This window comes from Montipora foliosa, chromosome 14 (genome assembly GCF_036669935.1).
Source record: "Montipora foliosa isolate CH-2021 chromosome 14, ASM3666993v2, whole genome shotgun sequence".
In the NCBI taxonomy this organism is placed as follows: Eukaryota; Metazoa; Cnidaria; class Anthozoa; order Scleractinia; family Acroporidae; genus Montipora; species Montipora foliosa.
Window position 1 is genome coordinate 9732478 of NC_090882.1, and position 12500 is coordinate 9744977.

The 12500-nt window shown below is 39.1% G+C and overlaps 1 protein-coding gene across 2 annotated transcripts in view; it reads right to left on the bottom strand.

The window, feature by feature from the left end:
- LOC137985372 (uncharacterized) overlaps nt 1-11260 on the bottom strand; it is a 15145-nt gene extending 3885 nt beyond the window's left edge. The window contains exons 1-4 of one of the 2 annotated variants that reach the window (XM_068832959.1): nt 11144-11260; nt 9551-9707; nt 6071-6147; nt 5497-5600 (exon numbers count right to left, since the gene is read on the bottom strand). The gene's annotated coding sequence lies outside the window, so the exon portion shown is untranslated. The remainder of the gene's footprint in view (nt 1-5496; nt 5601-6070; nt 6148-9550; nt 9708-11143) is intronic. The other variant, XM_068832961.1, reaches the window with a different exon arrangement.
- Between the last annotated feature and the right edge of the window lie 1240 nt (nt 11261-12500).

The window sequence follows — 12500 nt, forward strand, 5'->3', positions numbered from 1 at the left end:
ACTGACGAAGGCCGAAGGGCCGAAACGTTTTCATTAAATTTCCTGGACCTTCGAGAAGTTTTGTCTTCCTCTCCAGTTTATATGCAACTTTAAATACTAACTGAGGAGACAACGTGCATCCTTTTGGATCCTTCTGTTGGGAGTTTATCGTTTGGTGAACCATTACAGATATATATATATATATTTTCCTTCGTTCGAAGTTGTCCGTCCTCGTTCTCTATAACAATTTTATATATAATTATATAATATATATATATATATATATATATATATAATATATATATATAAAATTGTTATAGAGAACGAGGACGGACAACTTCGAGCGAAGGAAAATATATACAACTATGTTGCTGATAAAAGGCCCAGTTCGGGGCGCCTTCTATGCCCGGTCACGGCATGGTTTCAGGGGCTCTGATTAGGAATTTTGTTTTATCTCTCGCCCTTTCATTTTTAACGCTAGCTCCTTTACATTCTCAGTGGACTCGACAGCCTTTTCTTTTGTCTCTTCATCTTATTTGTATGTTTGTATTCTTTCATTTTCTTTCGATTTGGTTTTCCCCGTGGGTTTGTTTCGTATTGTCATCAGTTTCACGCGTAGTAATTACCGCTTGTTCATCACTTGTTAATTTTTTGCGAATATGTGTTATCACGCCCTGTTATATAATCATCTTTGTAATGTTTTGTTATCTTTTGTACTGTGAACTTATTTAAGGAAATTGTAATTTACTATTCACTTGCACTGCAACTGATGAAGGTCACAGACCGAAACGTTTTTTATTAAATTTTTTATCATTTTTAGAATTTTTACTGTATATATTTTCAGGACAAAATTCAGGACTTCAACGGGGTTTGAACCCGTGACCTCGCGATACCGGTGCGACGCTCTAACCAACTGAGCTATGAAGCCACTGCCGTTGGGAGCTGGTCACGTGGGGGTTCTAATGTTCCACAAAATATAATGTCCATGCAAGAATTTAGAAATGAAGCTTAATGTGCCCAAACCAAATACCAACTATCTCAAAAAAAGGTTTTAGCTACAGTGCGGCCTCACAATGGAACAGCTTACCCAACAATTTACGCACGATCAAATCAGTTAGATCTTTTAAAAGAGAAATGAATCGATTTTATGAAAACGAGGGTTAGGCTCCCACACGGCAACCTTGTAAAACAGTATTTTTATTCCCAAAGTTGGTACTGAATGTTATTGTACTATAGCTATTGTACTCTTACTGAAGGTTTCACCGTGTTTAAATAAAGCGTGTATGTATGATGTATCGCAGAGGTCATGGGTTCGACCCGTTGGAGCCACCTGAATATTTCGGGTGTCCATTAGGGACAATTGTTTCAGTTGTCCATATACGTGCGAGGATCATTTCTCTCTTTCGTCAATAGCCCGCACTTTAATACCTACATTTCTTGCAAAGCTAGTTGTCTACGCTTAGGTGTTGAATCCTCAAATCACCTGTTTACAATGTCACGAATCTTGGACGGTAAAGGGCTCATTCGGTGAAGTTGCGAAGTTCGATCTGGTGGAACTGGGAGGTTCACTTCAAAGTTCGCAATTTGGTTGTCTAATTCGCCACGTTATTTGCTACTTTGTGACGTAGTATCCAATTTCCCAACGGAACTACGTAACGTGATGCGGTAATATAAAGTAATGTGAAATCGATTGTAAACATACTAAACTGCCGATTTTAAGCTTACAGTAGCTTTGTACATGTTATTCTACCAGTCATCCCCCGCAGAGATTCCACGAGATACTGCGCATGCTCACAAGCCAGTCTTTCTATGCACGCTCCCCAATCTCGTCCCTAGAGCCCACGTGTCTTTTGGTCAGCGCCAAGACACTGAGCTCTGGAATAATCAATTTTCAGAACTGTGTTGATTGGCTTATTGATCTATCAAACTGCTCATGCGTAAACTACCGAGTGTAAAATACTGTAGCTTGTAATTTACGAATGTGGTGCAAAAAGCTCCCACTTAACTTGTAAACAGGAAGATTTGTCGCTGCTGTTGTAAATGCTTGAGTTCTAATGATCGCCTTATTTCACTTTTCGGTGTAACCGGAACTCCTAAAATCTTGAAGTTCCGGAAATTGATTATTCCAGAGCACTGTTAACCTCTGACGTCATAGATTTTGCACTGTTGGCCACTCAGAGACTTTTGACGCGAAATAGTTTTATTTTTAGATGTCATGTGACCTCGCAGTAACCAATGAGAGCGCGCGCTGTTGGGGGAAATTTTTCAGCTATATAACAATAGGTCATTTCCGAGTTCATGTCTGCCTCCTCTTCAAAGCGAGTCTAAGTGTGAAGTTTTTCTTATCAAAATTAGCTTTCATTCATATGTAAAGTAGAACTAATTACCATCACAAAAACTTTGCACTTAGACTCGCTTTGAAGAGGAGGCGGATATGAACTCGGAAATGGCCTATTGAAATTGTACCTTTTCCGATTTCATGAATCGTTTTCTTTTCGCGAATTACTCTATCAAAGTACTTAGTTTCATCGTTTCGTTGCGCAAACTTCAGAAAGTGCGGAATAATTGTATAGGGAAGACAACGATCGAACTTCGTTCCCAGGGTTCTCTCCTAACGAGGTTGGACAACGATCTCGATTCAATTCGTAACACGAGTTAATTAGGCAAAAACGGGGTCTTTCTGCAGGTACCGGAAAGCATTGTGTTTTTGGTCACTTGGGATTAGTCTTTACTTGGAGTTGTTTTGTTTTCTGTCTTTTGTTTCTTTTGTTTTCTTTTGTTTTTTGTTTCACGCTCCGGTACTTGCAGAAGCTGCCCAAAAACGATCAGGAAATGTTCACAACATTTTGTGGCATGTAAAGCCCAAGACTAAAAGCAAGGAAAGTACCACAGGGTCATTTATTTTACGCCTGAGAAACGATGGATTTCCGTGAACTGAAAGCAACCATTATGTCATACTACAGTTACAGTGCATTTCACAAAACTTTTGACAGGCGATTTGCGAAGTTCGTTGTGAATTTCATAAGTTCGCTTCGAACTTGAGAATTTCATTACGTAACTGTCAATCAAATGGCGAACTTCGAAACGAACTTGGGAATTTCGCGCCGAACTTCGTGGGAATGAACACTGAACACTCATCACAAAAATGCGTTGTCCGCGCAAGCTGCTAAATACTGGTAAAGTATATTTTCATTTCAAGAGTCAGTAATTCCTACGGTGGCCCACAAGGGCAAAACACAACTCAATATTGAGCTGGATACACAACAATCTTTCGTGATACAAAACAATTTTTCACGGTACACAACAATCTTTCACGATACAGAACAATTTTTCACAGTACACAACAATCTTTCGCGACACAAAACAATTTTTCTCGGTACACAACAATCTTTCGCGATACAAACCAATTTTTTACGGAACAAAACAATCTTTTGTGATACAAAACGCCAAACAGCGTTTCACGATGCAAAATTAAATTTCACGATGCAAAACAAAAATTTGGAAGACTGGTAACAAACACGGGCAACTTCATATCACGTGATCATATAACAACGTGCTGGTAAGTACTTCGCGTAAGATTACGTACATTGTCCCGACTTAACGAGTGTTACTATGTGTAAGACCACATATATGTAAGATGTGTAAGACTACGTATGTTGGCGTTGCTATGTTTAACTATACTGTTCCAGTAAATCTACTGGAATCCCGTAACGTCTGTAGTCCCGTAACTTTTGTAATCCTGTAATTTCGGTAACCCCGTAACTTCTGTAATCCTCTAATGGTTTATCATTCGGCCGTTAAATACAGGTGCATTTGTACACCTTCACCAAAAAAAGGTGGTCTTTTCCGACACTTCACAGCTAAGTGGCAGCTTTTTTCGTGTCATTAGTGGTGTCTTATGGGAGAAGATAAACGTGCATGAACCTTGAATATCCCCTACGTTAATCCATTAAATTGCAACCGACAGAGAACTTTGGAAAAATGCTTAATCGGTAGAGCGGCGGTGATCTAACTCGTAGGTAGTGGGTTCAATCCCACCCTGGTCACATGGATTACATGGGTAGAAAATGGCACTTCTCATTACCCTCCAATAGTTAATTCTGTTGAAACATAAGTGCGACACGGCCAACGTTTGCAAATACGTAACCCTTCTTAGGTAATCTTTAGTATAAAAAAATAAACTGTTTTCTCAAAATCATAACGGCTAGAAGAATCAGGAGGGTAGATAAGAACGCGTTAAGGTGGGGGAGCTGATTGAAATTTTTTTCAGAGGCTGAAAGAAGGAATAAAAAAGAAGACTATTTCTGGATTACTGACAGACCGTTCAGTGACCCCTACTCAAGAGCATCCCAGGTTGGTAGGGGACTGTTTGATGTCCATATCGTAATTCTAAACTTCAAATTTTAATTTTAAAACTACCTTTAATATGCACTATTTTGTATTTCTCAAAAAGTTACTAATCTTTGCAAAAAATAAAAAACAAGTACTTCCTCTCAAATAGCCCTAAAATTACTCAAGACACCTCGAGACATCGATTTCGTACGATGAACAGAGGGTTTTTGCGTTTTTCGAAACACGAACGAGATGTTTTCATTACACCATTCCATTAAACGGCGGAAAAAAGGCTTTCAGGTTAAGCCTAGTTAAAACTTGTAGATAAACAAGCAAAGATGTTTCGGCAAATATGAACATCACTAAGACACCACAAACAGAATCTTACAGGAGCTAATGGATTACAGAAGTTACGACATTACAGAAGTTACGGGGTTACAAAAATTATGGGATCACAGAAGTTACGGGGTTACGGAAGTTACATGATAACAGAAATTACGGGTTTACAGAAGTTTCAATTGCAGATGTTATAATTACGGGGTTACAGAAATTAGACGATTACAGAAGTTACGGGACTACAGTGCATTTACTGGGACAATATAGTTAAACATAGCAACGACAACATACGTAGTTTTACATATCTTACATATATGTGGTCTTACACATAGTAACACTCGTTAAGTCGGGACAATGTTCGTAATCTTACGCGAAGTACTTACCAGCACGTTGTTGTATGATCACGTGATATGAAGTTGCCCGTATTTGTTACCAGTCTTCCAAATTTTTGTTTTGCATCGTGAAATTTAATTTTGCATCGTGAAACGCTGTCTGGCGTTTTGTATCACAAAAGATTGTTTTGTTCTGTGAAAAATTGGTTTGTATCGCGAAAGATTGTTGTGTACCGAGAAAAATTGTTTTGTGTCGCGAAAGATTGTTGTGTACTGTGAAAAATTGTTCTGTATCGTGAAAGATTGTTGTGTACCGTGAAAAATTGTTTTGTATCACGAAAGATTGTTGTGTATCCAGCTCAATATTGAGTTGTGTTTTGCCCTTGTGGGCCACCGTAAATTCCTGTGGAATAACGCTGAATTTCTTGAAAGAATATAAACCAAGTTCTTGCGTTACGCTGCGGCTGCATGCAGGCGACGGGACATTTCGGGCAAACATTGGAACGTTATTTTTTACCAGTTTGTTTTGGATTGCTGGGGTGGTACATGTAGTTTTACAACACTCATTCAGCACGCGCTGACCGAGTGATATTTCTTCATTTGTTGTCTTCGATATTCCCCCTGCGAACGAAAATATCAACAATTTTGTCAATGGTTTTTTGGGAAGTCTCATTATTTTCCTGTCCTATTTGAGATGGTCCTTTCCATTCTAACCAGCTTTCAATAAGTTTCTGCCGAACAAAACTTGGAATTGCCTTTCCTTGCACGGTGAAGGCACTCATTTCAAAACAACAACCGAGAGCAATGGTGAAATTACTTCGCCACATTCCCACGAAGTTCGGCATGAAATTCCCAAGTTCGTTTCAAAGTTTGCCATTTGATTGACAGTTACGTATTGAAATTCCCAAGTTCGAAGAGAACTTATGAAATTTACAACGAACAAGTTTCGCAAATCGCCTGTCAAAAGTTTTGTGAAATGCACTGTAAACAGCACTTACTGCATCAAGTACACAAACGAAATGAATCGCTCAAACAAGAGTGAAATTCACATCAGTTGCGTGCAAAATTAAGTCAGTACTAAGATATCTTACCAGAAAAGTGTGTCTTCGTAGATCAGATTACTTTGTGGGAGGCTGACAAGTAAACCTTTTCTCGCGGACAAATCACACTTGCAATTAAAGAAGCAAAGGAAAATGAAAATGAAAATGAAAACTCGAACTTCATAATTAACATAATTAACTGAAAAGCATGCCCATTGGTCGCTTTGTTAGTGACCCACAAACCTTTCACGTGTGTTTAAGGGCCCACTGACGTATTTTTTGGGGTGCGTTGCTAGGGATGTAATGGTTAAGTAATTTGAGAGAATTTGGCATTATTTTGGTCAGTTTCCAACTGTTGTAAGCCAATGACCCTAAATATGACGTCATCATACCACGCCCATGGTCACGTGACCAATAAAAGAAAACTCTAAATTTGTCTCCGTGCTACGCAATTTGGGTATTTAATCGATGGTTTGATAATTTGTATGCGTTTTTGCATCCAGCCAAGCATGGTTTTCTTTTTATTTTGAAAAATGTTCTTTTTAAAGACATAAACGATATTGAAATACCCATACTTTTTCAAAAAAGATGATTTTAAAAAATCAATGCTTTGCTATATTCTGTATTTGGGGGTGAAACGTGCCACGTAAAAAAAAAATTAATTCAATTTAAAACCGCCGGAAATTTAGCTTTTTTCTCAAACCGGAAGACAGCTCGTTTACGCATGCGCAATTGATCTGAAAACGAGCGCGAGGAAGGGCGAGGAAAAACCTTCGATGGAAACAACAGTTTGTGCGATGACTTTTGCTTGTGAGTGGGTTTTCTTGTCAGCTCATAATATGGTGACGTCAGTTACCGGAAGTAACATTTCACTTCCTTAGCAACGCGTGAAAAATCCGTCTGTGGGCCCTTAAGGTATAATTAGAGTAGTGTTTAGAGAATATTCTGGAACATTTCGAAAATACAGAGGAAAATTGATTTTGCAAGTACACAGAAAAAAAACTACAGCTGTAACCTGATTAAACAAACTTCATCCCCAGTGCCGATTTCCTCCTGACAATTTATTGGAACTCACAGGTAATTCTAGACGTCAGAATTTCAACACTTTCTGTTGCTAAGTTACATGTTTCAAAGACACTCTGTTTTTCGTTCTTCGAATTTTTGGTGTATATAGGAGTTGGCGGTCCGGGACCATTTTCCTTTTAATGTTCCCAAAACAGACCAACTCCTATACTACTTACCATTTGATAGTTCAATTTTATCATCATTTTAGGGAAATAATTTTATGGAAACTATATTATTTTATAATTTTTGGAAAACTGTTTGGTTTTATAATTTTTATGGCGTCAATGTTATGATTCTCGTATTATTGTAAAAGTATCACAGCTAACCACATTGCGTTTTCAAGCGGTTTAAAAGCGGTTTGCGGTTAGCAAACGATGGAGTGTGCTTCTGTTTACGGATCCATGATGTTCATGAGGTGATTGCACACAATTGCTTAAAGTTATCTAACTATTATATAACAAATTGATTACATCGCCAAATGACATCGTTTTGCTTTATCATTCGATTAACCAAAAATCAATTCTTCTGGCTAGTCTCAAATTTTCAAAAATAAAAGTGCGTTTGAATATTTGCGTAATCAAATGGAACAGGAAAGAATCACCATAGCATGACATTCTCGGAAATAAAGAATGGGGGTTCACCATGAAAATGATCTCATAAATTCATACTAATAAGTTAGTTTGTGAGTAAAGTTTATGAATAAATTAAAGTTTGTGAGTAAAGTTTATGAGTAAAGTTTGTGAGTAAAGTTTGTCATCTAGATTGAAGTGTGTTTAAATATTCACATTATCACTATAGCGTGACATCAAGGGGCTTTTCCGTGAATTTTAACTAATCAGAAATGATAAATTGTCTGATGCATCACACTACATTTATTGTTACTTGTGAGCAAAATTTGTAAGTAAAGTTTGTCGATAAAGTTTGTCATCCAGATTGTTTTAGACAGGCACAGCTATACTGGGCTATACGCAGCTATACAGGCCTATACAGAGCTATATACAGCTATACAGACCTATACAGAACTATACACAGCTATACTGAGCTATAAACAACGGTACAGTGCTATAAATACCTACAGAGAGCAATACAGAGCTATACAATGCTATACACAGCTATACACAACTATACAAGGCTATACACAGAGATAGAGAGCTATACGCAGCTATACAGGCTAACAGCTATACAAATCTGTACTGGGCTATACAGAGCTATACAGAGCTATACAGGGCTATACACAGCTATACTGGGTTATACTGGGCTATACACAGCTACACAGGCCTATACAGAGCTATACACAGCTACTGCTGTACAAAGAACTATACACAGCTATACAGAGCAATGCAGAGCTATACAGAGCTATACACAGCAATACAGAGCTATACACAGCTATACAGGGCTTTGCAGAGCTATACAGGGCTATACAGAGCTAGACACAGCAATACAGAGCTATACACAGCTATAGAGAGCTAAACACAGCTACATGTATACAGGGCTATATCCAGCTATACTGGGGTATACACGGCTATACAGAACTATAAATAGAGTAAACTGAATACAGTGTAATGTGAAGTGCTAGATTTAGCACTACTGAGGGAAATGGGCCCACACAAGGACGGAGAAAAACTCTGACCAGGGTGGGAAATGAACCCACGACCTTCGGGTTAGATCTCCGCCGCTCTACCGACTGAGCCACAAGGTAACCTTTCCTTGTACTTGTACATGTTCATTGCCGTGACTTTAACATCTTCAGTTCCCACGACCTGCTCCCGTCTGACCTTGTAGCTCAGTCTGTATCCAGATGGTCAATTGTGTCCGTGTTACCAAATCCGGGAACTCTTGTTTCAACGCCTGGCGCGTTCTCGACGGTATTTGTTTCCTCGTTATACACAAGTCTGATTTTTGTTGAAAGAAAACCAATGTCTTAGGTGTAGTCTTCCGCAAGAAAAAATAACTAGACAGAGAAGGAGTTATATAAGTTGATATGGCCGGGCCCGTGAATTTTACCCACGTTACTTTTAGAAACGACAGTCAGCAATACATGACGTCATCAAAAACCCACCAGGCCCGGGTTGACACAAGAGTCCGTGACCCAAGAGTAACATTTACCCAATTTGGCCTAGTCCTCATCGCCTTTAGAAAAGTGTCTATTTTTAAACCAAGTTTTGCGGGAAAATAAACAATAAAATTTTAGTAATATCGTTTGGCACTGTATGTACACAAAACTAAGTGTCTCACCTTATTTTGGAATATCCATTCTGCTAACAACCATTTCAAATTATTTTGTTGACGCGTATATACAAGTTTTAGTTTTTTAACGAGTTTGTCATTTTTCCGGTTTATTTATTCGGATTAAATTTGGAGTTTTGAGCTAACAATTCATGGAGAATTTTTCTTTCAAATCTTCCAATGGTGAGTTCTTGTTATCAATTCGTTTGATATAGCTACATGTACCAAACCAATTTATACCTCATGTTGTCAACCCAGCAGTTTACGGCGAGAGGCAACAAAGAGGTTTTCTTGAGCCATAAAGTAAAGTAATCCGATGTCTTTCTGGTGCAATACCAGTGTGGTACTTCCGGTTTGTTGATCTTTGCCTGCAGTTGACTTCCGCCTGTACCGGGCACTGATAAAACCAATAAAGTTATAATGAATTTAGGTCATAATTACACTTTAGAAAAAAAAGTGCACTATCCTTCAAGTTTGCGTGATAGGCGTTTGACACGCAAATTCAGAGAGAGCGCGCGAGACGCGCGCGCTGTTTGTGGTAATTATCATTCGCTCAATTTCATCCCCCTGTATGCAATCGGACACCTGCTACACCGGTTGAAATGAAGCACGGTTGGTTAGGTCGACCGCATCCTTAAAACAAGACATCCCGTTATGAATAGTTTCATGCCCTGCCTGCTAAGTAAGCAGAAAGCGAGTGAAATTTATTTGCGTCGCGGGAGGCCACTACTCGTGCCAAAAACACTTCAGGTTGCTTAAAGGTAAAGCCTGTTACGACCCTGGTGGCCCATGAGGCCGGCGCTTATCTCCGGCCGGTTACTGTAGAATGAAGCGAGAGTATTTCTACTCCTCCCTGGATGGGATGCTAGTCCATCGCTCCGCTTAGTCTCCAAAAAACTATTAACTCAAGAACAGGCCCCAATCATGCAGCTTGACTTACCGTTCACGGTCTCGTAAACGTTTTCAACCTTGTTCCCAGGGTCTCTTTTCTCTGCCTCCTTTGTAGGTGAGGAGACAAAGAGAGGGGAGAGCGTTGCGTGACACTGCTACCGGTCTCGTGATTGGAGCATGATGTGACAGTTCCTGACTATTGCATAACGTTCTGTAAGCTGAGATTCCCGAACCTTTAATTTGTACTCTTGAGTACTTTCTTTTCTTATGTGTAAGTTCCATTGTTGGTCGAAAAAAAGGCCCGCGCAGAGGCCTGTTTTCTGTTTTGTGCGTTATCCAGTCACGGCTTCTTTGTATTGTCGACCTTGGAGTTTTTGGCCATTTGCAAAAAAATTAAAGACAAAAAACAAAACAAAACAAATAAGAGAATCAAGAGGTCACCTGATGAGCTCCTGAAGAGAAACGAATGTTTTTTTTCCCTTCCGGAACATGAAGCTGTCCCAACAGACGAGCGACAGCAAAGTCTACAGGTTAATTGTCTGAGACGTGATTAGATTACGTAAGCTTTCTACAAATAAGCAAAAAATAAAAGGAAAATAAAGCAAAAACGGCTTTTTAGGTTTCTCGTAATAACCATTTTGGCTAAGTAAAGAGCATCTTGAGTTCTTTTAGTGTTTTGTCTTTGCTGCGACAAATACAAGTATTTTATAGAGTTTCTCTGGTGTTCAGGTCCTGCATGGTTGCAAATCCTCCCGGCAAATCAGCAGTAGATAAGTATGAGCGAGAGCAGTGATTCCAGTATTGAGTCCTTTTATGACTTTCTCATTGTTTCTAACTTAAGGCGACCCTTCTTACTAAATAATTTGGTGTCGTTATTTTTGATGCGCAATAAGGAAGAGTACTTAACAATAGAACCTCAGTAAAACAAGAATTTTACGTTACCAATTATTACTGGCGTCTTGATTTCATTTACCGGCGGGGTTGGTTTCTGTGACAGCCACAATCCATTAGCCGAAAAGACAACGCAGACAAGAGTCATTAGATGTAGTTCACCTCTTACCGGCATTTTGGAAGGACAAAAGTGATCGCCTTTGTCTCGTGGTCAGTTTATAAAATAACGCATTCAATGACGTACTTAATGAAAAACGTTATCCAGTCATAGACCAGAGCCATTCCATTTCAGTTCTTAAAAACCGCTAGAGAAATTGCACTACTCGACCTTAGCTCTCGCGTTACACAAGTTCTGTATGAACATTTGACCCCTGAAGTGTTTTGTCTTGCGATTTTTCGCAAAATTCACAATTTTCGCTAAAATTGTTAAAATCGCAAAAATCGCAACTCTTGTGGGATACTTGTCTTCTCTAGCTTTTCAGCGTTCTGCGTTTTTTGCAAAATTCGCAATTTTCGCATTTGCATGCAAACTTGAACATATCTCGGGTGGGGCCATTTGATCACCTGAAATAGACCTATGATGAGGCATTTGAACAGCTTTTTGGCCCGAGGAGGGGTAATTTCAACAAAGATTTTCCAAAAATTCAAATGCCCCGGGGGGTTGCCTGGAGGGGATGTTGAAGCTTCGACTTGACTGGTACATGACAACATACCCAGGCTGAGAGTGAGTTAAGAATGTCTTTATTTTGCTCATTTGTTTTTTTGTTTTTGTGAGTAGTATAAATAACGGTAAAAGAAATGTTAAACTGTAGTTTACACAGGAAAATTCACTCGAATACTTAGCGAAGTCTTTTAACATTAACAGTGTGGTGTTCTTATTGCATGCTACACCGAAGAGCAACTTCGTTTAGTTATAGTCGAACTTAGGGCGCTTTCCATTTGACAGAACTGACCGGCCAGACCGGGCATTTGAAAGGATTAAGTCTTTAACGCTTTCAAGTTAACAATCTTAACAAGACGATACACTCCTCCAGAAGAATGCGAGGGATTATCATGCCAGTGTTCCTTCAAATTGTTACATTTTCTTTGCAAAATAACAGGCCTGGCCGGCCAGTTCTGACAAAAGGAAAGCGCCCTTAGTATGCCACACAACTTCAGTTAAAGAACATGTTAAGAATGCTTTCAGACTCAAATAGCAAAAACAACAACAACAACAACAAAAAAAAAAGAAGAACAAGAAAGTTCAAGCTCAGCCCTAAAATAAGTCGTTCGTGTGGCTCATTGGAGCCTAAAGTACTCAGCAACTCACGGGGATGGCTTCCGTCGTTCTTGTTTACAGCACGTTTCATTTGCTATCTGAAGCAAGCTCTGTTGAAGAAATTACGTGACATCGGCTATTCATAAAGAA